The sequence below is a fragment of the Lissotriton helveticus genome, chromosome 6 (assembly GCF_964261635.1).
Source record: "Lissotriton helveticus chromosome 6, aLisHel1.1, whole genome shotgun sequence".
NCBI classification, from domain to species: domain Eukaryota; kingdom Metazoa; phylum Chordata; class Amphibia; order Caudata; family Salamandridae; genus Lissotriton; species Lissotriton helveticus.
This window is the reverse complement of record NC_136067.1, coordinates 232,513,926-232,538,222: the sequence shown is the minus strand read 5'-3', so window position 1 is coordinate 232,538,222 and position 24,297 is coordinate 232,513,926. Positions and strand designations below refer to the sequence as shown.

At 41.2% G+C, this 24,297-nt stretch overlaps 1 protein-coding gene across 4 annotated transcripts in view; it reads left to right on the top strand.

The window, feature by feature from the left end:
* The window catches only part of LOC144762467 (adhesion G protein-coupled receptor F5-like), an 805,746-nt gene that overhangs the window by 102,750 nt on the left and 678,699 nt on the right, over positions 1 to 24,297 (top strand). The window contains exon 1 of one of the 4 annotated variants that reach the window (XM_078647678.1): positions 199 to 373. The exons of the other annotated variants lie outside the window; for them this stretch is intronic. The gene's annotated coding sequence lies outside the window, so the exon portion shown is untranslated. Of the gene's footprint in view, positions 1 to 198; positions 374 to 24,297 lie in introns of those variants that run through there. 4 annotated transcript variants of the gene reach the window in all.

Genomic DNA, 24,297 nt, shown 5'->3' with positions numbered 1-24,297 from the left:
TCTCTTGTAAATTCCTTTGCCCCTCAGAAAAGAAAGAGCCAGAAGACACCCAGAGAACGGGTTGGGCCACCTGGCAAGGAAATTGAAAACACGCAGCCTGACACTAAGCTCAGGCCTGCAGCGGCAGAGCCAGCAAGTGATGTTTTTCCCGGAATGAGGAAATACCATCTCGAAAAAAGATTATTGCGAGACAGTGGTTTTTAAAGAAATGACTAGGCTTAGAAGACAAAAGAACTTCAGAGCCTGTACCACACATACAGCAGACAGGGGTACTGTGCAGAGGAGAGAGGATTCCATCCGTGTGAGCAGAACAGGTGTGGAGGGGGGTCCCTAAAAACAGCCCACGACCCTGTTTCCTTTGGATTCTAAGCAGGTGAGTTTGTGATTCTTTAAATGAGTCCGTTGTGTTTGGATGGTGTCACCTACAACATACTGGTGAATTTACAAAGTCCTTCGTGCTTACTGTTGAAAACGGCTTTCTGTTATCCGCAAAAAGGTACTTGACGAACGTAAATAGTTGTACTAATACAAAAGGGTACGCTCCGGTGTTTACATGTGTGCAGTAGTAAACCACACAGGAAGTCGAAGGTGTGGGTCACCTTATAACTTGTTGAACGCCTACAAATTTCCGAGTTTCTCAGCATCCACAAACTTATCTCCAATCATTTCTCACCTTGGCAGTAGTTAAATACTTACTCCAACTAAGGACTATTCTGACTCTCTTTCTAGGATGCAAAATGGAACTAAACACCACCAAACTTGGCAGATGTGGGGGTTTGAGGAAGGGGTTCTCCACGGGAAAAATGTTTTCCCTCTGAAGAAAAAAATGTCACATGGCATTCCCAGAAGGCACAGTTTTCAATGCTACCGCCAGGAATATTTGTTAATATGGAAAAGGAGTAAATCTGCACCCATGTGCAGTAATTCTTCTACGAGTGTTGATTGTAAATTCCTTTTGTAAGTTGGGTCCACTCTGTTTACATTAGAACACATTTACGTTTTACCACAGAGATTTTATATAGCGCAGAAGTGCACGATTATGCCCTCGCAGAGCTGTCGAGGTCGCAATACCTTCACTCACTGGTCTCAAAGATTGCTGAATCAACCCGATTGTTTTTTTTAATTATTGCTTGAGTGGAATCATCAGCAGTATGTTGGTTTTGTGGACATAATTTGGTATTTGTGCATTGTAATGTTTGTATTATTGAATGAGCTTAGGTGGGGTTCTTTTGTAATTCAGGTATGTGCCAGGTTGGCAAGTACAGTGCCTGACTTTAAGTAATGGAGTCTTTGGCGTATATATTGAACTTCTGTCCATAAATTGCTGTGTCCTTAATAGGACTGTGTGCAGCTGGTCCAAAGAATGACAGGTCAGATGCTATGGGATCGGCTGCACCTTGGATTCATTCAGCTCCGACTTTTGGGAGACTTTAAGGAGAGCAAATTTGCGTCTTTTAGTTTTGTTGCAGCGAAGCCCACTTAGCTAGCAGTACAAAACCGGCTTCCTGGGTGTTTTAGTGGGGCAGGTTGTACTACCTGCAATGGTTGTTGCATCCCGATGATAGTTATCCATGGCAGGCACTGCACAACTCATGCACTTTATTATCATTATTTAATTAAGGATAACTATTTTCCTATTGAATTGGTTTTACAATTTCTGAGTCCATTGAGTCAGATATCTTGATAGTTGTTTATACTGTGTATTTTATGGCTGTTAAATAATGTTCAATATGTATGAGCTTTAACTTATTTTTATTGTCAGTAAGGCGCCTTGTTATTTGATGTATCCAGTGTTTTTGGGCTATTCAAACTAGCAAAGACTGGTCTGAGTTACATAAATGACTAATAGTTTGTAATACAGAATAAAAAAGGTTTTATTTTATTTTAGCTCCGATGGAAGGGGGTGTGAGGCCCATCTGTTTGTCTGAGTTGCTGTGTTTAATGAACAGTGATGTTTTCACACAAAAAAAACACACTGCACTCAGAGGAAGTAGTTATAATTAGTGCCGCTGGAGCAGTGGCATTGGGGCCCTGGACTGTGACGGGCTAAATTGCTCATTGCTGTGACTCTCTTTTTATACCTAGTGCAGCATCATATGGACTGACACTGTGTCCTTAGAGTGCATAGCTACTACCTGGCTTCATGACATAAGGGTGACTTTCATTCGCAACCAGGAAGCACGCTGGTAGCCATCCAGATCCCCGTGTGATTTGTACTTTTGATTTAAAATGCAGGGCTGTTTGAAATCCACCCGCATGTCATTGACAATTCTACCTGAGTGAGGTAAGAAAATGAATGGACCTCACTCATCACTTTGGGCTCGGACTAGGCCCTTGGTGCTCCTGTTCAGAAGGTCGCCCATTAACGTTTGTAGCCTCTTTCTTCAGGTCATCATCTAGACTGGGGTATGGAATGAGGATCTTTCTACTTTGCCAAATGTTTTCATGTAGACTGGACACCACGTTTTCAGTGCTGAGTTTCACTTTTGAAGGACATTCTTATTGGGTCAATTGCAGTAAACCAAAACTACAGCTCCCAGAATGCATTGGGTTGTCAAATAATAACTCAGGTGCCAAATTCGACACATTTGCACAGCACAAGGACAATTTACCCTATTATTTGTGCTAAGCAAGGAGAGCAAAATACCAGTTACAGTGACAAACCAGTGCAAAAACACAGCTTATGCACGGTTCCATTGAAGGAAATGTCATTTTGCACCCGACACTCAGTCTGCATGTTGTTTTGCACTATTGAATCAGTGCAAATTGTGGTTCAAAACTGCACTGCACCCATGCAAATGTACATAACCTGGCTCCAAGCCTAATAATGTAGTATATTGAAGTGTAGGAATGTGGCAATCCTAGCGGCAAAAATGATGTCTTCCCTACGTGAATTTCAGCCGAGTGGCTGCTCAGTTTTCATGCATTAGTTAAGCACTGAGGGAAGGGTAGATCTTTCCTTTGATGCCTTATTTGATGTAGGTACACATGAACATTCACATTGACCAGAACGTTGTTGAGTACCTCACAAAGAGTTCTACCTGATGCATTCTGGCCTACGCCTTACACTTCAGAGGAATCCTGCCTGGTTAATGCAATTGGTAATTTTAGGAAACATGAACAGCTGGTGTGTGCAGTGCTACGAAACAGAAGTGCAGCATTAACCGCTAAATGAAAAGACACATTATTGGAAATGTGGTGGCCATGATGCAGGTTTACCCCAGTGGAACCAGATCTTAACATAAGACATTTGTGATGTACAATCAACAATGAATGGATGTGCGGTCCCTGCTTGTGTGGCTGCAATATTTTGACAGATGGGGTGTGGATTGTAGTCACGAAAGTAGCTCAGTGGGCTAAGCACTTGCTGAGAAATTTGCAGGCCACGCGTCCAAACATCCACTCAGCAAACTCAACGTTTCATCTTTTCACTGCAATGCTGACAGAATTGTTATATTAGAGCTGGTGGTAACAACGCTGGTCATAAGAACCCTCATTCATAGCTATGTTTTAGAGTAGGTCTATAACTTGCTCATTCCTAAGATTTACGATCTTGCAGGATAGGCCTTTAAACTAAATAAATTAACAGTAAACCATGTCGTGGAAGCCTCTGTGTTGCTCTACCTCCTAATCTTTCGTTTTGGCTTTGTGAATGCACAGAGTAGAATTGCAAATGCACTGAAGCCCATTGGAGGTGCTCTATTCAGCATGGAGTTGGGTATGAGAAGCGGAATTGCTGGTTTTCCTATTGCTAGAGAACTGGGAGGATCATCCTCACGGATTCGATGTTTGCTTCCTCACTCTATTGATCTTTTCATTGCTTTGATCTTTTTTCATTGCTTTGTCATTGGTAAAAAACTAATCAGGTCATCACAGAAATCACTTGAGTGAGTCGGCGCTCTGTTGTCTTTCACATTTCAAAATATAATTAATTATTACCTGGAGCCATTAATGCCAGAAGTGAACAGGGTTACATGACATTTCATCATCAAGGTAAGCTGTTCGTGTACTTTACCACGATCTAAACCCCCATTACTTCAGTCTTACCCCTTCCATAAGTGTAAATCGATTTTTATGATTAAAAATCATAATAATTAATATTTTATTACGTCTATATTTTGATATGATTCATAATTATCACTTTACCTATGTAAATCAAGTTTTAGTTAATGTTATTTATTTGTAGCACTCTCCCCTTACTGCCATGTCTAACCCAGAATCATAATACATATTTATTTTAAATATAATATTTTACTCATTTTATTACTAAACGTATTTCCTACTTTTTCTCAATAATCCTAAAAATGTTAACGATTTTTAATTATTAAGCCGGTTTTTGCTTTTCCTTATGCTGAACCCAATGTTAAATCATTGAAATGTGTTTAATTGAATTAAAAATAAAATATATCATTAACATATTCCAGGGGAAGAAACCACATTATTCTATTTTGAATTTATTTAGTTTCTGTTTAATTTCTGCTATATGAGCCTTCTTTCCTTAGTCCTACTTTTTACTTATCTTGAATTAGGGCATTGATTCATAATATACCTCAGCTGGCCAGGCACCCAAAAGGCTCTATTTCTATTTGGAATTCAAACAATCTGGTAGATGTAATTGAATTAATATTTTTAATCGCTAATGCTGCCAATGTAATTATCCTACGGACCTTTGCTAATGAAGTGGCCAGAGATGTAGTGTTCAGTTGTGTTGGGACTATGTGTCCACAGGACTTACATTATTGCCTTTTAGATGTATTGGATTCAACGTAGTGGAGTGCATCAGTCCAAACAGAGGAGCATGATCAATATTATTAAATCCTTTAAAACTTCAGAGATATATTTATGTTCCGACCGTGGGATACCGAAGAAACAAGACAACTTTGATTTGGCAAACAAAAACTCACATTGAATTGTCATTAGGTGAATATGTATGTTTTCATTAAAAAAAAAAAACAGTTGTATTGTCAGAAAGAGTATGTGTTGTTTTTTCATTTTCTATTCATCCAGGGGCATATTTGCTAAGTGTGCCACGTCATATGTAACATCTGAAGACAGCTCAGTTTTCGTTAGCCAGTAGAATGTTGCATTCTGGGAATCGTATCTTTATCTTATCTTTATAGGGATGGACTTAAAAAATCACACCACGCAAAATGCTTCTGGCCTACAAGAACAGGTCTTGTCATGTGCCCACATAAAGTGAAAACATCTAGTGCTCGCTCCACTGATACTCTGCAGCCAGTACTCCCATCAGACGCATCACTTATTGCTCCCCTGGGGATCATCACCCAATGTGCCCTGATGTGCATCACTAGTGCTCCGCTGGCACACTTTAGCCTGTGGTTCCGTGGGGTACATTAATAATATTATTATTATTACAACTTGTAGAGCGCACAGCTACCTCCAACAGCACGTGCAGAGTGGTAGAAATTAGTGTGGGTAGCTCTAAGGTAAGCCAAAAGGCCAGGTCTTCAGCATCTTTCTAAATAAAGGTTCTGAATTGGCCTTTCGTAGCTGCTCAGGCATGGAGTTCCATAGAGAGGCGGTTTTAAGAGCAAACGATTGGCCACCCAGCCTTGCGTTTTTGAAGCGGGGGATGACTAAGAGTTCCTGCGGATACTACCTCAGAGTCCTAGGTTGATTGTATTTGGGAAGTTTGTGCTTCAGGTATTGGGGGCCAGTATCACTGGTAGCTCTATAGGCAAGGGTCAGAGCCTTAAACTCCATCCTCCTTTTGACACGCAGCCAATTTAGGCTACGAAGGTGTGGGTAGATGTGGTGGCTGAGAGGCACAATTCTGATGAGCCTGGAGGCCGCATTCTGAATGACCTCAATTTCCTGATCAGGTAATCTGGGCGACCCAGGTATAGACTGTTGGCGTAGTCCAGCTGTGAGGTGATCAATGCGCGGACCACCATTTTCCTGCAGTCCATAGGTAGGAGATCCTCAGCTTCCAGAAGCATGAGGATGAGACTTGGCAAATCTGGGATTTTACCAAAAGGGAAGAATCAAATTTAAACCCCAGATTTCTAGCAGATGGGACTGAGAGAGGAGGGGGATTGAGTTCCGTTGACCACCAGAGGTCCGCTAGTGGAGGAGATGGCTGATTAAAAAACAGAACTGGACTCAACCCTCTCAATGACCCAACAAGTCAACGGGGTCTCCTCCTCCTGCTTCAACACCCTCTATATGCTTCACAAGATCTACAGATGTATCTCCACTGAAACCAGAAGGACGGTCACCCAGGCCCTCGTCACCAGCAAGCTGGACTACAGCAACGCCCTCTATGCGGGAATCATGGCCAATCTGCAGAAGAGACTCCAACTTTTACAAAAAGCCTCCACCTGCCTCACCCTTGACATCACAGCCACATCACTACCCACCTGAATGACCTGCACTGGCTTCCCATTTACAAGAGGATCAGCTTCAAGCTCCTCACTCACGCTCACAAAGCACTCCACGACGCAGGACCAGCATACCTCAACAAGCAACTCACCTTCTACACCCCCAGCCACCAGCTCCGATCCGCTGACCTCGTCACCATTCCACGCATCCACCGAACAAACACCAGCGGCAGATCCTTCTCCCACCTTGCCGCCAAGACATGGAACACCCTCCCCATCCATCTACGACAGACTCAGGACCTGCTGACCTTCAGGATACTCCGCAAGACCTGGCTGTTTGAACAGTAGCTGCTCCCCCCGCCCCCCAGCGCCTTGAAGCCCTCACGGGTGAGTAGCGTGCTCTTCAAATGCTCTGTGAGATTGATTGATCTGTATTTAACTTCAAACAGTTGCAAGTCATCCAAGATGAGATGTTAATCAGACACTGTTCGAAGTTAGTGAAAGTTGCCTCAGAGTGATCTCTAATAGCGAACACCAGCTGGGTGTCGTCAGCATACGAGACCACCTTTACACCATATTGCTTGACTAGTGAAGCAAGTGGAGCAAGATAAATATTAAAAAGGATTGGGCTCAGGGGTGAGCCCTGGGGAACTCCGCAGACAAGAGGACGAGTGGAGGAGGCGTGGGGACGAAGATGGATTTTCTGGGAGCGGCCCTCAAGAAAGGAGCGGAACCAGGTTAAGATGGTACCCATCACTCCTATCCGCTCGAGCCTTTCTTGGAGGATCTGGTGTGAGACTGTGTCAAATGCTGCGGACAAGTCCACCAGCACTAACATTGTGCAGTTACCCTGATCCAAGGTTCCACGTATTGTTTCCGCCACCTCAAGCAGAGCTGTCTGTGGTCCCACTCTATGTGCATATTTACCAGTCGTTTGTGTGCCTTCGTGTTTATGCACCATACAAGAGGCAAACTTATTGTCTATATCGGTGTTTGTTTTCTTTTGCCCCCAATTTTTCCCATGTTGCTCCTGGCCCCTTTGGAGGGTTATCCCCAAACCTTTTGCCTTCCTCCTGTATTTTTTCTGACCTGCTTTTGTTAACTTTAGGACTCTGGACACTTTACCACTGCTATTCAGTGCTAAAGTGCATGAGCTCTCTATTTTAAACATGGTATGATTAATCTTCACTTGTTTGGCATATTTAATTTACTTTTAAGTCCCTTGTACAGCGGTAACCCATATACCCATGGCCAGAAAATTAAATGCTACTAGTGGGCCTGCAGTGCTGCTTGCACCACCCACCAATGTAGCCTTTCAAACTTGTCCCAGGCCTACCACTGCAGAGCCTGCAGGTGCAGTATACAGCCACAATGATGTGGCATTTAAAGTTACTTGCCAAGCCTGAAACTCCCCTTTTACTACATATAGGTCAATCCTAAGGTAGGTCCTAGGTAGCCCTATGGAGAGGGTGCTGTGTAGGTAGCAGGTAGGACATGTGCCTTTATTGTGTGGCATCTCCCAGAAGTGATAAACACCCTAGTTTGTTTTCCAGTACTGTGAGTGCTGCTTCTCTCATAGGTTAGCATTGGGAATTCCCTTATATGTCTGTAAGTGACAATTTCTGATCTGAAAGTAGTAGCGTTGCCATGTTTGGTATGTTTGGAATAGTGATGATAAATCCTGCCTATTGGTTTAGGTGGATTTTTCTTTACTATTGTGGGAAAGGCACTTTTAGAAAGTGTGCATCCCTTTGTGCTTATGATTAACTGCCCTTTGCAGCCTGACTCCAATCCACGTCTAGGGCAGAGTGACCGCTAGGCTTTGTGTATACTTTCCAGGCAGCCAACACATAGGAAGAGTTTGGTGTAACAGGGATGTATCTGCTGAGCCCTGCTCTAACTCAAAGGGCTAGTTTGCCCCCTAATGATGACTGGGGCCAGATCTGGGATTGAACAAACAACATACTAGGTGTGCAGGTGTTCCTGTAACCTATGCTGGGGCACTTATTACCGCATAAAACATAACAGAGGCACAGGTGCACTGAATCTATGTATTCCTTCTACTTGTAGGTGATCATGCCTATATATTCATGATTGTTAGAAATGGGGGTCTCTAGTTGGCAGTGGTATGCACCCTGTCCAAGTAGGGACCCTTCCTTCTAGTCAGGGTCAGGTAGTTACATACCGAAGATAACCCCTGCTCACCCCCTTGGTAGTTTGACACGAGCAGTCTGGCCAATCTCACACAGTAACACAATGAAAACACTACAAATGGGCAGCACACCATTTTAGAAATATAAACAATCTTTAGCTAACCCAAACAAGACCAAAATGACAAAAATCCAATATATGTAACTCAGAAAATGACTTTTTAATGGTTTAAGCAATTATGTCCATAGAACTCTATGGAAGCTGTGATTCTAGCACAAAGTATCTTTGATGCATCAAAATCCACAAGGAAAAACATCCACAGAGGAGGGAAGCATCGGAAAACACAGCGATGCATCAGTTCTTGAGTCCCTGGGGAAGCGATGCGTCAGTTCTATTGCACACTGGAGAAATGTTACGTCGGTTCTAGACTGTATGGAGAAGCAATGCGTTGAAATCCGAAAACAGCTCTGGTCTGTGGGTGATGCAGTGGAAAACTTAGCACACAGGTGGGATGTGTGGAAATCCGGGTGCACTGGAGTCAATACGGCGGTAGGAAAACAGGCACTGCGTTAATTCTCCTAGCCAAGGATAGCTGATGTGGCGATTCTTTCAGCCGCACAGCAGGGCCTGCATCCGAGTCAGGTGGTGGTCTCGAATGTCAGAGTCTCAGTGCACTGAACTCAAGCTGTATCGGTTTCTTCGGCCACACAGCGGTGGTGTGAACAAATGTATCCCGCACAGTGGTGCTGCATCAGAAAACAGGCGCTGGAAGGGCAATGTGTCGTATTTGGGGTATTTTGCAGCAGGAACCACCTTTAAGGGCCCAGAACTGGAATTGGCACCACTTGGCAGGTCAGAACTCCCAGCACTGGAATTCAGGGATGCTGCAGAGGAAGTTTTTGATGGCCCTGAGACTCTTCCAACAGGAGGCAAGCACAAATAAGCCCTTGGAGAAACTTGGAAAGGCAGATACAAAGCAAAGTCCAGTTCTTTCACTGCCCACAGACAGAAGCAGCAATTGCAGGACAACCCAGCAAAGCAACAAACAGCAAAGGGGCAGGACTCCTCCTGACAGCTCTTCGGCTCTCTTTTTGGCAGGATCCTCAGACCAGAAGTATTCTAAAAGTGGGACTTTAGGTCCAATACTTATACCCCTTTTGGGCTTTGAAGTAGTCATATTTCGAAGGATAGTCTTTGTAGTGCACACGTCCCGCCTAGCCCTGTCTTGGCTCCAGACACAGCACAGGTGGTTGGAGACAGTATTGCGAGAGGCCAGGCACAGCCCTATTCTGGTGTCAGTGACAACTACTCCCACCACTCTTGCTCAGGAAGGCCCATCAAACTGGTGATGGGCCATCAGGATATACAGGACCCACCTCAGCTCCCTTTGTGTGACTGTCTAGAGTGAATGAACAAACAACCCAGCTGTCAGTCTAAACAAGATGTTGATTCCACAGGCAGGCAGAGGCACAGGATGGTAAAGCTGGACAATTCCCACTTTCTAAAAGTGCCATTTTCAAACATATCATTTAAAAACCACCTTTACGAAAATATTTATTTTTTTATCCTGAGCTGAGAGAGCCCAAACTCCAAATCTCTAGGTCTTCCCAATTGAAAATTACACTTATAAGATTTTACGAATCTATGACATAATATCGACAGACAGAATATCTACCTACAAAAATATCGATACAAAAATATCGAAGTCAAAAATATCGGAGTTATATCTTCATAAAGGTAAGTACAAAAATATCAAAAATGTTATATCGTAGTACAAAAATATCGAAAATAAAAATATCGTTTTTTTAAATGTATTAATAATACTGTAAAAATAGTTAAAAAATACATATAATTTTACAAATATTAAATAAAAACATTAAAACGTATTTAGAAAATTATAACTAATACATATACATTTAAAATAAATTAAAAACTACATATAAATTAATATATATACATACTCCACATATTGCAACAGTAGGAAAATCGTTGGATAGCTTAGGGGTAAAATTTACTATTCCCACTCCAGAGGGTGCAACAGTAGGGAAAGTGTTGGATAGCGTAGGGGTTTAAATTACTATTCCCACTCCAGAGGGTGCAACAGTAGGGAAAGCGTTGGATAGCGTAGGGGTAAAAATTACTATTCCCACTCCAGAGGGTGCAACAGTAGGGAAAGCGTTGGATAGCGTAGGGGTTTAAATTACTCTTCCCACTCCAGAGGGTGCAACAGTAGGGAAAGCGTTGGATAGCGTAGGGGTAAAAATTACTATTCCCACTCCAGAGGGTGCAACAGTAGGGAAAGCGTTGGATAGCGTAGGGGTAAAAATTACTATTCCCACTCCAGAGGGTGCAACAGTAGGGAAAGCGTTGGATAGTGTGGGGTAAAAATTACTATTCCCACTTCCGAGGGTGCAACAGTAGGGAAAGCGTTGGATAGTGTAGGGGTAAACATTACTATTCCCACTCCAAAGGGTGCAACAGTAGGGAAAGCGTTGGATAGCGTAGTGGTAAAAATTACTATTCCCACTCCAAAGGGTGCGACATTAGGGAAAGCGTTGGATAGCGTAGGGGTAAAATTTACTATTCCCACTCCAGAGAGTGCAACAGTAGGGAAAGCGTTGGATAGCGTAGGGGTTAAAATTACTATTCCCACTCCAGAGGGTGCAACAGTAGGGAAAGTGTTGGATAGCGTAGGGGTAAAAATTACTATTCCCACTCCAGAGGATGCAACAGTAGGGAAAGCGTTGGATAGCGTAGGGGTTTAATTACTATTCCCACTCCAGAGGGTGCAACAGTAGGGAAAGCGTTGGATAGCGTAGGGGTAAAAATTAGTATTTCCACTCCAAAGGGTGCAACAGTAGGGAAAGCGTTGGATAGCGTAGTGGTAAAAATTACTAATCCCACTCCAAAGGGTGCAACAGTAGGGAAAGCGTTGGATAGCGTAGGGGTAAAATTTACTATTCCCACTCCAGAGAGTGCAACAGTAGGGAAAGCGTTGGATAGCGTAGGGGTTAAAATTACTATTCCCACTCCAGAGGGTGCAACAGTAGGGAAAGCGTTGGATAGCATGGGGGTAAAAATTACTTCCCACACTACTCCCCCTTTAACATACAACACACTACACATACAAAAAACCAAAATTAATATAAATTTCTATTAATCAATTAATAACAATTAATATTACTAAATTGATGTAATTATAAATGAACTAATTAACACATATTAATTACTAATTAATTAATAAATACCAACAAATAAATACAATCCCTTTAATTAATTAAATTTAATTATATCACACCCTATCCCCCTATAAACACACAACCCACTACACATAAATAAATCACATCATTTAATCACTTAATAATTATTATTTCCCAATTAATTATTGATTAACAATAACAAAAACATTAAATATATTAGCACATTAACTCTAATTAATTTAATTAAATAATTAATAATATGTAATTACCAATTAATTATTAATTAACAATAACAATAAATTAAATATATTAGCACATTAACTCTAATTAATTTATTTTACTAATTAATATTATTTAATTTCCAATTAATTAATTAACAATAACAAAAATGTATATATATTAAAACATTAACTCTAATTAATGTAATTAACTAATTAATATAAATTAATTACCAATTAATTATTAATAAAAATATTTTCAAAAATATATTAATTAATTAATTATTATTAAATTACTTTCCGCCCTATTCCCCTATAAACCCACAACCCGCTCTGATACTAAAACGCAAAATGTAAACAAATTTACTAATTTTCAAACACACATTACAAAACATATTTAACAAACATATAAACAAAATAATAAAATACATAACACTAAACAAAATTTCGATATTAGTAAATTTCGATATTTTCGATATTAGTAACATACATACCTTAAAAAAACTATATTCTGTCTGTCGATATTTTGGACATCGATATTCTATACCATCCAAATTAAAACATCGATATTATTGTATATCGATATTTTAATTTTGATATTTTGTCTCACTACCAGATTTTACAAGGCAACTCCAATGATAACCTATGGGAGAGATAGTCCTTGCAATAATGAAAATCGAATTTGGCAGTATTTTTAAAACACACCAGTACATGTTCTACCTTTCACATACACTGCACCCTGCTCATGGGGCTAACTTTGGTCTACCTTAAGGGTGCCTCACATGCAAAAAAGGGGAAGGCTTGGGACTGGCAAGTGGGTGTACTTGCCAGGTCAACATGGCAGTTTAAAACTGCACTGGCAGACACAGAAGCGGCAGGCCTCCGACATGGTTACAAGGCTACTCATCTGGGTGGCACAATCAGTGTTGCATGTCCACTCGTAACATTTGATTTACAGGCCCTGGGCACACACATTGCATTTTATTAGGCACTTACCAGTAAACCAAATATGCCAATCATGGATAACCACTCTCAGTCATAATTTGCACTGGAAGCATATGCACCTTAGCACTGGTTAGCAGTGGAAAAGTGCCTTGAGTTCTAATGCCAACAAAAAGAGGGTCCAAAAAATAGGAGGCAAAAGACAAAAAGCCTAGGAGTAAACCTGCAAAAAGAGCCAGGTCTAGCAATGACGGTAATTAGTGAGCTATGTATTACTGGATGATGATATTTAGTGATCCATGCATTTATTGTGATGTATGATGATTCATGGGTTTTTCACACTACTTGCATTAATGTAGTGGTTCATGTTCTCTATATCATAACCTGTTGCATTTCATGCCCTGATGTTCCAATGTATGTCGTTCTTATGCTTGCATTGTGAGGATAACGAGTACTGTCTCAGGATCTGCAAATATGCACAGTTTTTATGATTTATGTGGTTTTTTGACTATGATCTATGGACAATATACTTTGTATTTTTATATAATCCTGTGTGGAGTCTCTTTTGTGGTGTGTTTATTGTGTCACTGGTGTGAGTGTGTTGCGCGAACGCTTTACGCATTGCCTTGGGGATAAGCTTGATTGCTCTGCCAAGCTACCAAGGAGACAAGCAGGGGTTATCCTGGGTGTGTAACTCCCTTACCCTGACTAGAGTGGAAGGTTCTGTCTAGCTTAGGTGCATGCCCTAACCAACCAGAGACCCCATTTCTAACAACCATTCAAGGACATTTCTTAACTCAGATCGAAAGAAATGGAGCAAGATGTCTTGGTTTCAATCAAGCGGCAGAGTGTTGTCTGAGTTCTTTTCATGTTTGTTTCCCTAGATCCCAAATTGAGTTACTCTTTATTATGATTCATCGTCTCAGAGACCCGGGAGAGAGTCTCTGAAAAAGGACACTGCACAGGACACATGACAGGCAGAATTCGTCTCCAGGCACTGAGCCTTAAAAGTCAGGTCACCTAATTAGTGCCAGAAATTGGAGCTGGAACGGATGGGAAAACACAAAGGTGTTCACTGACATTTGACGGTTTCAAGTTCTTAGACCTGAAGGGACGAAAAAAGGACAACATATCCTAATGCTTTGGAGTCAAACATGAGAAATGATTCTCTCGGAAACTTGTGTGGTGGCCCTCGGCAAATGCCAGGCGAACATCCTCTTGTTAAATGACAGGGGGAAGACAGAACCCGAGGTATGTAAACCTGCAACATGCAAAGAAATGCTGCACAAAGGTGTCACCATTGCACTCTCACAAATTCATTTGAGATGTATCAATTGTACTGTATTGAAACAGTTATACAGGGCTTGCAACCTATGTATGCTGTACGGAAGCGCTTATCTCAATAGGCAGCAAGCTACATTGTGTAGGATCTGTGGTTGGAAGGGTGTCTGTTTTTTGATCCTATGTGGGAAGTGTTTCCATGAGGTACCATCGTATGTGATATAGCGCTTAGCTGTATGGTGGATGAAGAGGTGTGAGAGACAGGCATGCAGTTTATGGTTTTCAGTAAGCTGGCCTCTTTAAACAACTCTGCAGGTCCCTTCATGGTATTTATTATGCCCATAGACTACTTTTCTGGTTACTGCACTGAGTTGTCCAACTTGATATGTTGCTTAAAATTTATGGACCGGAATTCACATTAGTAACAGATCAGCTTGAACAAAAGTGAATTGTGTTACACAGTACCCTGGCGACAAAGTGCTTTTAGAAAAACTCTGCAACCTTTGTTTTTACATTTGGACAGAGATAGTTTTTTCCATCATGACAGTGGCATGTAACGAAAAAAACGAAAAATGAATACCTATATACATACCAGGAGGGTTTGGGGTCAGCCCTCTTCATCCACTGGTCTGTTCAACTGCTGTTCACATATTGCTTTTGCACAATACTCCATTTAGTGTGCAGCATTGAGTCAACCCATGCCGGTCATTGGCTCTCATGCACTGTGAGTGACTGCATTTTTTCTGGAAATGCTGCATACAAAGAAGGGCACTTCAGTGAGACAGCTGGTTGGCTAATATTTTAGTGTGCCAAATCTTTTTTTTAATTCTTTGTTCTTTTTATTCATCCTTATGTTTATAAATTATGTCTTCAGGTCACTGTAAATCATTGCAAAGAATATCTTTTCTTTGCACCAAAAAGAAGCATATTTTCGTGTGATGTGCGCTAAAATTAAAAATGTTTCTGATCCAAGTAGAGCTGCATGCTGGGAAGCACCCATACATTCCAATTATATCAAATGTTTATTGAAATTTTAAATTAAATAAATATTTTAAGCATATGGGCACAACCTTTATGTAGAAGCATTATTTGTTTCTTCTTTCTGTTGCTAGCGCCATATGATTGCTATAAAAAGAAAACTAATCATCACAAGAGATTGCCTGATAGAGCTAGCCCAATATACCTCTAGCCTGACCTCCATTATGCACTGCTTTCTCAGTCTGGAGATATGAGCTGAGCCCTGTCATTGCATATCTATCCTTGTCTAAGTCACTAAAGAGACACCCAAAAAACTCTCACAAAATACCTTTTCCCCGACTTGAATTATGCACCATCTTACTGGTCTGAAAGTGCAGTCACTAGTCAGCTATGTTTAACCACTTGCACGCTAGCGGTTTTCCCGCTGTGTGCTGGATTTTCAAAATCAACATGTTGAGTGACGAGTTCACATTGTCATCTGCACAGGGTAGGTAATGCTGATGAGCTCGTCATCAGCATGGAAGGGGATAAACATTTTTAAAATTTTGGCCCACTTAGACAAACACTAGTTTCACACATCAAACCAAAAGTAGTCTCTTCACATATATTGTTAGGTTTCTGTCTTTGAATATCATCATGCATTAAAACAAAGATTGTTTTGTGCTCAAAATTATCATGCCACGTTTCAAAACACAACAAATGTAAAACATGGGGAGGACTAGTATAATGTTACCTAACACAAAGACTAATTAAACAACAGGTGGCAGTTTCAAGAGGAACATCACGCGATTCTCTCTCACAAATAGGAAAGGTATATCACAGATACAATGACGTCTGGCAGGGAATGGGGGTGGCAGAGCGGGCTGTTAACCCCCAAAAAAAGAACACTTACCCATCGCCACGCGTCGTCTCTCCTCAGCTCCGATCCCTCCTGATGCCGCTGTCTCTCCTCACCCCTAATTGCAAAGAGGAAGCACCCAGGCAATTATAACGCTGTAATGCAGCATTGTAGTTGGTCTTAGCGCCGTAGTTCGGCGATTAGACAGGGAGATGGAGCCTTTGCATATTCCTCACTAGGCTGTGTAATGCAGCTTGGTGAGGAACATGCACAGTGCGCATGACTGTTTGGCCGGCCCAAGAAGACAGGCCGAGCAGTCAAGCCCACTTGGAGTTTGCAAACTCCTCCTCCCCGGTACCCCCAACCGCGCCCTAACCCAGCCCGCTAGTGAAAAATAAAATGATAATAACCAGGTTATTATCATTTTATTTCTGCTTTTTTCTGCTCTGAGAATAGTGGGGCGCCTCCCCTGCACAGATAGCAAACACACTATAGAGGCCGACCGAGTCGCCCACACCAAACCAGCCAGAATGCACAGACCCATCAAATGAGCCAGCTGGTACACCCCAGAACTCAGTGAAATGCAGATGCAAACAACTAGAAAGAAGAGGGCGCACCAGCAGAAACAACACTGATCAAGCCACATTCAAGTCTGCTTTCAAGAACTTCCACCAACTACTCAAAGTTGCAAAAAAGGAGGCCCTGACACACTGCAGACCAAGGAATTCTTCACCATCATCAGAGAGCTCACTTGCCTATCTGCCAGTGAAAACTCGATGCCCTCCTCACAGGAACTCTGGGACACTCTTGCAGACCACTTTCATTACAAGATAGCCACCATCTACATAAACATCAATTACCAACCCACCAACCTCCTCAGCCTGTCCACTCCCATGAAGACAGCTGCCGACCAGCCGCTCACTCCATGGGAACAACTCAGCAAACTGAACACTACTGCCTTAATGAACCACATCCACACGGGAGCAGCCACCTACTCATGCTCCCATCGATTCTGTAACCTCGGATGCAACGAGATCAGCCACCAGCTCACCACCATCCTCAATGCCTCCATTACCACAGCCACCTTTCCCGATGCCTGGAAACACTCAGAGGTCACTCTCCTCCTCAGGAAATCTTCCGCAGACCCCAGTCACCTCCAGAACTACCAACCTATCTTGCTGCTCCCATTTCCCAACAAAGTCCTGGAAAAGGCCATCAACCTCCAACTCACCAAACGCCTGGAGAGAAACAACCTGCTACACCTCCCCAATCAAAATTCAGAGCCAATTACAGCATTGAGATGGCCCTGATCGCTGCCACATATGACATCAGCGATCTACTCAACAGAGAAGAATTGACCTCTCCGCAGCCTTCGATACTGTCTCCCAAAACATCAGTCGACTGCACCAGATCGGACTCAAATACAATGCTCTTAGATGGACGACATCTTTCCTCATGGGGCGCACCCAGAGAATCAGTCTCCCTCCCTTCAATTCACACCTCAAGCGCACCATCTGTGATGTCCAACAAGGTTCATCCCTCAGTCCAACCCTCTTCAATATCTACATGACACTTCTAGCAGACATCATCAGAACCCACTACATCAACCTCATCTACTATGCTAACGACACCCAGCTCATCCTCTCGCTTTCAGCGGACCCCACCACGATGAAGATCAACTTTCACAACTGCATGAAGAATATCGCTGCCTGAATGATGGACAACTGCCTGAAGCACAACACAGAAAAAAACTGTGCTGATTTTCAGCAGCCACACCTCCCTCTGGAATGACTCCTGGAGCCATCAGAACTCGGACAACCCCCACTCCAAAGGACCATGCCCGGAACCTCTGCATCATCCTGGACAGCAATTTCTCTATCAAATGACAAGCCAATGCTGTCTCCTCAGCTTGCTTCCTCACTCTCCACATGCTCTGCAGAATCTTCAAATGGCTCCCCATCAGCATCAGGAAAACAGTGACGCAGGCCCTCACAAATGCCCGCATAGACTACCGCAATGCAGTCTATGCTGGCACCACCAGCAAACTCAAGAGAAGACTCCAGACGATCCAGAACACAACAGCTAGACTGATCCTGAACCTACACAAAAAGCCCCACATCACCCAGCACATGAGAGACCGCTACTGGCTCCCCATCCAGGAAAGATGCCATTTCCAACAACTGACCCATGTCTACAAAGCCTTCCATGACCAAAGACCTGCATACATGAACCACTGGCTGAATTTCCACTAACTACCCAGAAACCTCTGCTGCACTCACCTATCCCGCGCACAGACACCACACATCTGCCGCTGCCACACCAGAGGATGCTCCTTCTTCCATTCAGGAAGACATTCAAGACCTGGCTCTTCGACTGAACCTGCAGCCTGGCACCTAGATTTCCTCATGGGTGACAAGCCGCACTATACAAGTAGCACATGATTGATTGATTGATAGAGGAAGTGAGTGTAGTATGGATATGTGCAATAAAATCCAGACGAAGTGAAGAAAAGTAAAGTTGAGTTTATTCCATAGATAGGACCCACGACCACCAGCCACAGCAGCAGAACATGCAATGGCCCAGAGGTTCCAATACAGTAGAACACCTAAAGAATCTACATTCCAACTATGACCTATTAGCTTAAAGAAATACACATATTTATTTTTCAATACATTACCACACATTACACCCCCCGTCTTTAAAAAACAAAAGATGAATTAATAATACACGTAATCTCTGGAATGAGGGGGAGCTGATCTTACTCTTGAGCTACATCTTATTAGGTTGTCTCCATCACCACCAGAAGTAACATTAGAGCATGCAGCATGATTTATGTTGGTATTACTGTCACCTTTATTCAAGTCAGTATTAGAAGAACTTACCACACTAGTTTGCAAATTTTCATAGCAAGCTGAATTAGTCAAAGTATCAATGTAGAACCAATCACTTCTTTCCTTCTCCTTTGTAGAAGCAACTCTTTGTAAAATTATCTTAGCTTGTTCTCCAGTCACCTTAAATAAAGCATTTCTATTCCACCATCCCTTATTCTGTAATGAAACAGCCATCCTAGCTATCTTCAAAATCATTACTGGTTCTGAAAACTTCAACAGTCCTTTACTGATCCTAATGGTTTTTTTTATTAAAACCCAATCACCAATCTTAAGAATGCCTTCTTTCACATGCATTCTTCTGTCATAATTGCGTTTATACATATCTTGTTTTCCTTTGACATGTTCCCGTGCACTTTGTAAATCAATATTATGAGGTATCTCAACCTTATCCAATAATCACGTTGAACTAAGAACTGAAATAGGTTTTCTCCCTCCTAACAAAACAAAAGGAGCAACATTAGTAGTGCTCTGTGGAATGATAATATAATTCCAAACCTTATAATGTAGATATTCAGCTACATCCAAGTTATTGGAAACTGCTGTCTGAACACCATCTTTTATCAAGTGATTATCCCTTTCTACTAGACCATTTGAAGCTGGGCTATACAATGGTGCAAGAATATGTTTGACATCATGTTTATCAAAAATGTAGAGAACTCATCAGAAATAAAATGAGACCCATTGTCAGTAACAATTTCTTTCACACTTCCTCCAACAAAATAAATGCTATAAAAATGAAATTACAGAAGCTTTTGACAGAAGAAAAGTACAACCACTTTGAAAAGTAGTCAATAGCAACTATAATAAATCTTTTGTCACCTTTAAAAATATTGAATGGACCAGTGAAATCAAGACCAATTTTTTCCCATGCATTATTTGGCCAACTCACAGGACATAAAGGAACTGTGGTTGTCTTCCAATGTTTGTCAGAACATAGACATTCAGCAAACGTTTCCACAAATCTTTTAACTTGGCCATCGATACCAGGCCACCAATACATTTATTTAATTTTCTTTGCGGTTGCAGTAATACCCAGATGTCCCTCGTGAGCCAAAGAAATATTCTTTGGTTAAAGACTCATGTGTGGAACAAACAAATCTTGCCTAACTAAAATTACATTAACTAAGGATAACTCTGAAGCTACTTGGGAAAATATTCTAACATCTGTAGACATACTTCTGTTACACGGCCAACACTCAATGAGGAACTTTTTTACTTGATTCATACAATCATCTTTATCACAACTTTCAACCCATTCCCTTTCCGGAATTTTGAATTGTTCATTTATATTATTAACCGTAAAACAGATACCAAATCCATTTCCTTATGACTGTTAACACAATCACCCTCAACAGGTAATTGTGATAAACAATCTGCTCTGACATTTCCACCTCCTGGAATATATTTTATATCAAAATTAAATTCTTCTAGTCTTGCTCACAACCTAATGGGTCGAGACAAAGCCTTATTGGAATAACTGTCCCCTAACATATATATCAAAGGGTTATGATCGGTATGCAATTGAAATTTTGTACCCCAAGTGTACATTTTGAATTTCTCAGAAGCCCATGAACACGCACGTGCTTCACACTCAATAGCACTATAATTCCTTTCAGCATCATTCAGAGTACATGAGACAAACGCAACAGTGCACTCCTGACCATCTTTGATTTGGCTTAATACTGCGCAAAGACCTTTGACACTTGAGTCTACTGTGATGATACACTTCTCGCCTTGAGTTAAGAGTATAATAGCTGAAGCAGTTGGAATTAATTTGTTTAACAAAATAAAAGCACTCTGACATTCATCAGACCATACATACTTGACATTTAAAAAAAAATGATTTCTCAATGGTTGAACAATGACAGCATATCCCTGAACAAATCTTGCATAATATCCACTTAAACCCAGAAAGGCTCTAAGTGAATCCTTGTGAGTAGGAATCGGTGCATCATTAATACCCTTCATTAACGAAAGCTTAGGTTTAATGCCTTCTTTAGAAATAGTATGGCCCAAATAATTGGCTTCTTGAGAAATAAACTTGCATTTGTCAAAATTGATTGTCATACCCTGAGCACCCAATTTACTCAGAACCTTTTCTACCAAGGTTATGTTTTGATCTAAACTCTCAGTGTGAATTAAAATATCATCCTGGAAAGCCTGTATGTCCTTTTCCTCTCCAAACATTTGATCCATTAGTCTTTGAAAAACACAAGCGACGGATGCCAAACCAAATGACATTCGGTTGTACCCATATACGCCAAAAGGTGTCACAAATGTTGTAAGGGGTTGAGACTCTTCGCATAAGGGAATTTGATGTTACGCCGAGCGTAAATCAATTGTGGAAAAGTATTTACTTCCTCCTAATCTGGCTAACATCTCGTGAATTCTAGGAAGAAGATGACAGTCTACAAGAATATTTCTATTGAGAACTCTCAAATCCGCACATAGGGGTATATCGCCAGAGCTCTTGCGTGCAACGACAGCAGCTGAAAACCATTCTGAAGATTCTACTTGCTTAATAATACCTTGAGAACACATAGCATCTAACATTTTTTTATAGTCCTCTATGGCAGAAAGAGGAACAGGTCTTACTTTTTGTATCACTGGAGTGACATTACTCATCAATTTAATAGTATGTTGTCGTTCCTTAACTACACCAATCTTTTTCGAAAAAACTTCTGAAAATTTAGAAAACAACATTTGTATAATGCCTTCATGCATATTGGTCTCTTGTACAGTTAACACTGGCATATCACTCAGTGTACGAAACACAAATACTGCAGCACACTTATAGGAAAAATTTAAAGTTGAAGCGATGTCCCAATGGACATAAAGTTCAAAGTTCAAGGGCGAAGAAGTGGTCCACAATAGTCTCGTTTCTTCTTTTATTTAATCAATCAAAAGCCAGCCGACACGTGTTTCGTCGCAAGAAACCACACTGTTTCCGCGACTCCTCAGGGCTGTAGGAGTGAAGGTAAAGGACCAGCAGGTCGCGGTGCCGGTGATAATTCCAACCCGGCTCCGCTCGAGACCGGGTGTTGATGAAAATCGGACACGGATTATACAGGAATGGAGCGTAGTATATCCAGCAATACTGAAGAGATTCTTTGTTGTAAACCTTTATGAGGACACTGTTTCTCGAAGTAGGTATATTGATGGCAGACTGTAGGTCCGTGTCTTCAAAGTTTGAGGCAAGTGGCCATACAGGTCAGTGAGTCCCCGAGGTGCGGGGATAATTCGGCGACGACTCTATCAAGTCCGCGTTTCTGTTCGGTTCTGGAGACCTTGAAGAAAAGGATGCATTGAAGAAAACGTGTACTTTGGAGGTGGCTTCAGAAGTGACATCTATTCGTCATCATCTGCATCGTATTCAAATATTAAAACTTTTATATCAAATACCATTTTGGTCCTCTTCAGACAGCGTCCCGGCCATATTCTGCTTGCGAATGGTATTTGATATAAATGTTTTAATATTTGAATATGATGCACATGATGACGAATAGATGTCACTTCTGAAGCCAACTCCATAGTACATGTTTTCTCCTATGCATCCTTTCCTTCAAGGGAACCATTGAAAACCATTAATAGAGTCTACGCCATCACGGTTAAACAACTACCTTATCTAGAGTTTGGAAAGGACCTAACAAGAACTAACTGGCCCTGAAGAAGTCCGTAAGGACGAAACGCGTTGGCTACTTCGTGTGATTTTAAGGAAGAATTTTTTAATAAAGAAGTTAAACTACAACCTGCTTTTTCTGTTTCTGACAATTTGTCTCTTTATAAGTTGCTCTGTAATATTGAATGGAGTGCCGGATCATTGCTTGTTATGTGTTGCTTTGTGGAGTGTTCCATAAGAGGTGTAAGGGTATTGCATCTTAGGTCCTTGGCACCCAACCTAATTACCGTACCCTTCTTAGGGGATAGGTGCAGTCGTTCTTTGCCCCATAACCTGTGTCCATTGTTTTTCCTAGCAATATCCATGACTTCTTCCAGTGATCGATTTTTGCATGTTAAAATATGTTCTTGAATATTCTTATTGAAGCAATTAAATACTAATTGATCACGTTAAGCAGCATCTAAATTATTTCCAAATACACGTTTTGAGGCTAAAACATGTAATACTGCTAAATATTCCTCTATAGACTCTTCAGCTGTCTGTTTGCGTTTAAAAAACTTGTGTCTCTCAACCATAACAGATAGTTCATCAACGTATTGTTTACCAATGCGTGCTAAAGCTTCCTTGAAGACATCCCAAGTTTCATATCCAGCAGGTGCAGAAAAAACTGGTAGATTATCAAAAATCTCTTGCCAAGCACTGCCTAAATGGTTGAGTAATAAACCTATTTTCCTTGAAGGTGAATATTTGCTGGCATCAATGTATTCAGGGTAATTTTCAAATACTCTAAACCATTTATGCCAAGGAGTTTACGGTTTACCTGCAATTTCAAGAAATGGAGGTGGTTGCATGACAGTATTGATAGAAGCCATGACATAGAATCAATATATGTGTTTACCAGGAAAATATACCACGTCCACAAGCACAATGTTTAAAATAAAAGAAATGGAACAAGTGAAATATTACTTGTAGAATTGAAGAAGAAAACCATCTAAATTTGTTCCCAAAACAAACAAATTACCATTGAAAACAGTGTGAATGTGCTGTTCCGAAATAAATTACGACAAAAATGACGTGAAATTATATTTTTGAATGAAAACGTGTCCAATCAGTAAAGATGGCCGCCAAACGTGCTCGACGTACTCTTTACAGTGAATAGAGGTTGTTGTGGCAATGTTTGATGGTGTGATGACGTACAAGATTCAGCCTCCAACTTGCATTAGAAGACTTTCAGCCGTCAGCGAATAATGAACAGCTTCTCAAGTGCTGATGAGGAAAGCGCGAGAATGAAGTTTAAAAGATGCAGTATGAAGCATGCGGGTTTGAAAAGTAACAGGTCGGCAGTTGACTTCAACAAATAACTGCAGAAAGGTAAAAATTTACTTTACTGCAATGCTTCGCAATACTTCCCAGTAAAATGAATAGTAGGGACCTCCGCGTTGATTGAAACAGGTTTGTGTCTAAATCCCTTTTTAATTATTTTCTGTGATAAAATCCTCTTCTTTCCTTGGAGTGGCAGAATGGAAACAGGCACAAACCGGAAAATGAATGCGTCCGTGGGTCCAACCAATCAAGAAAATCATCACCAAAAATTTAGTATGGATATGTGCAATAAAATCCAGATGAAGTCAAGAAAAGTAAAGTTGAGTTTATTCCATAGATAGGACCCACGACCACCAGCCACAGCTGCAGAACATATAATGGCCCAGAGGTTCCAATACATTAGAACACCTAAAGAATCTACATTCTAACTATGACCTAATAGCTTAAAGAAATACACATATTTATTTACAATACCTTACCATAAATTACAGTGAGAGGAGCTACAGAATCATTAC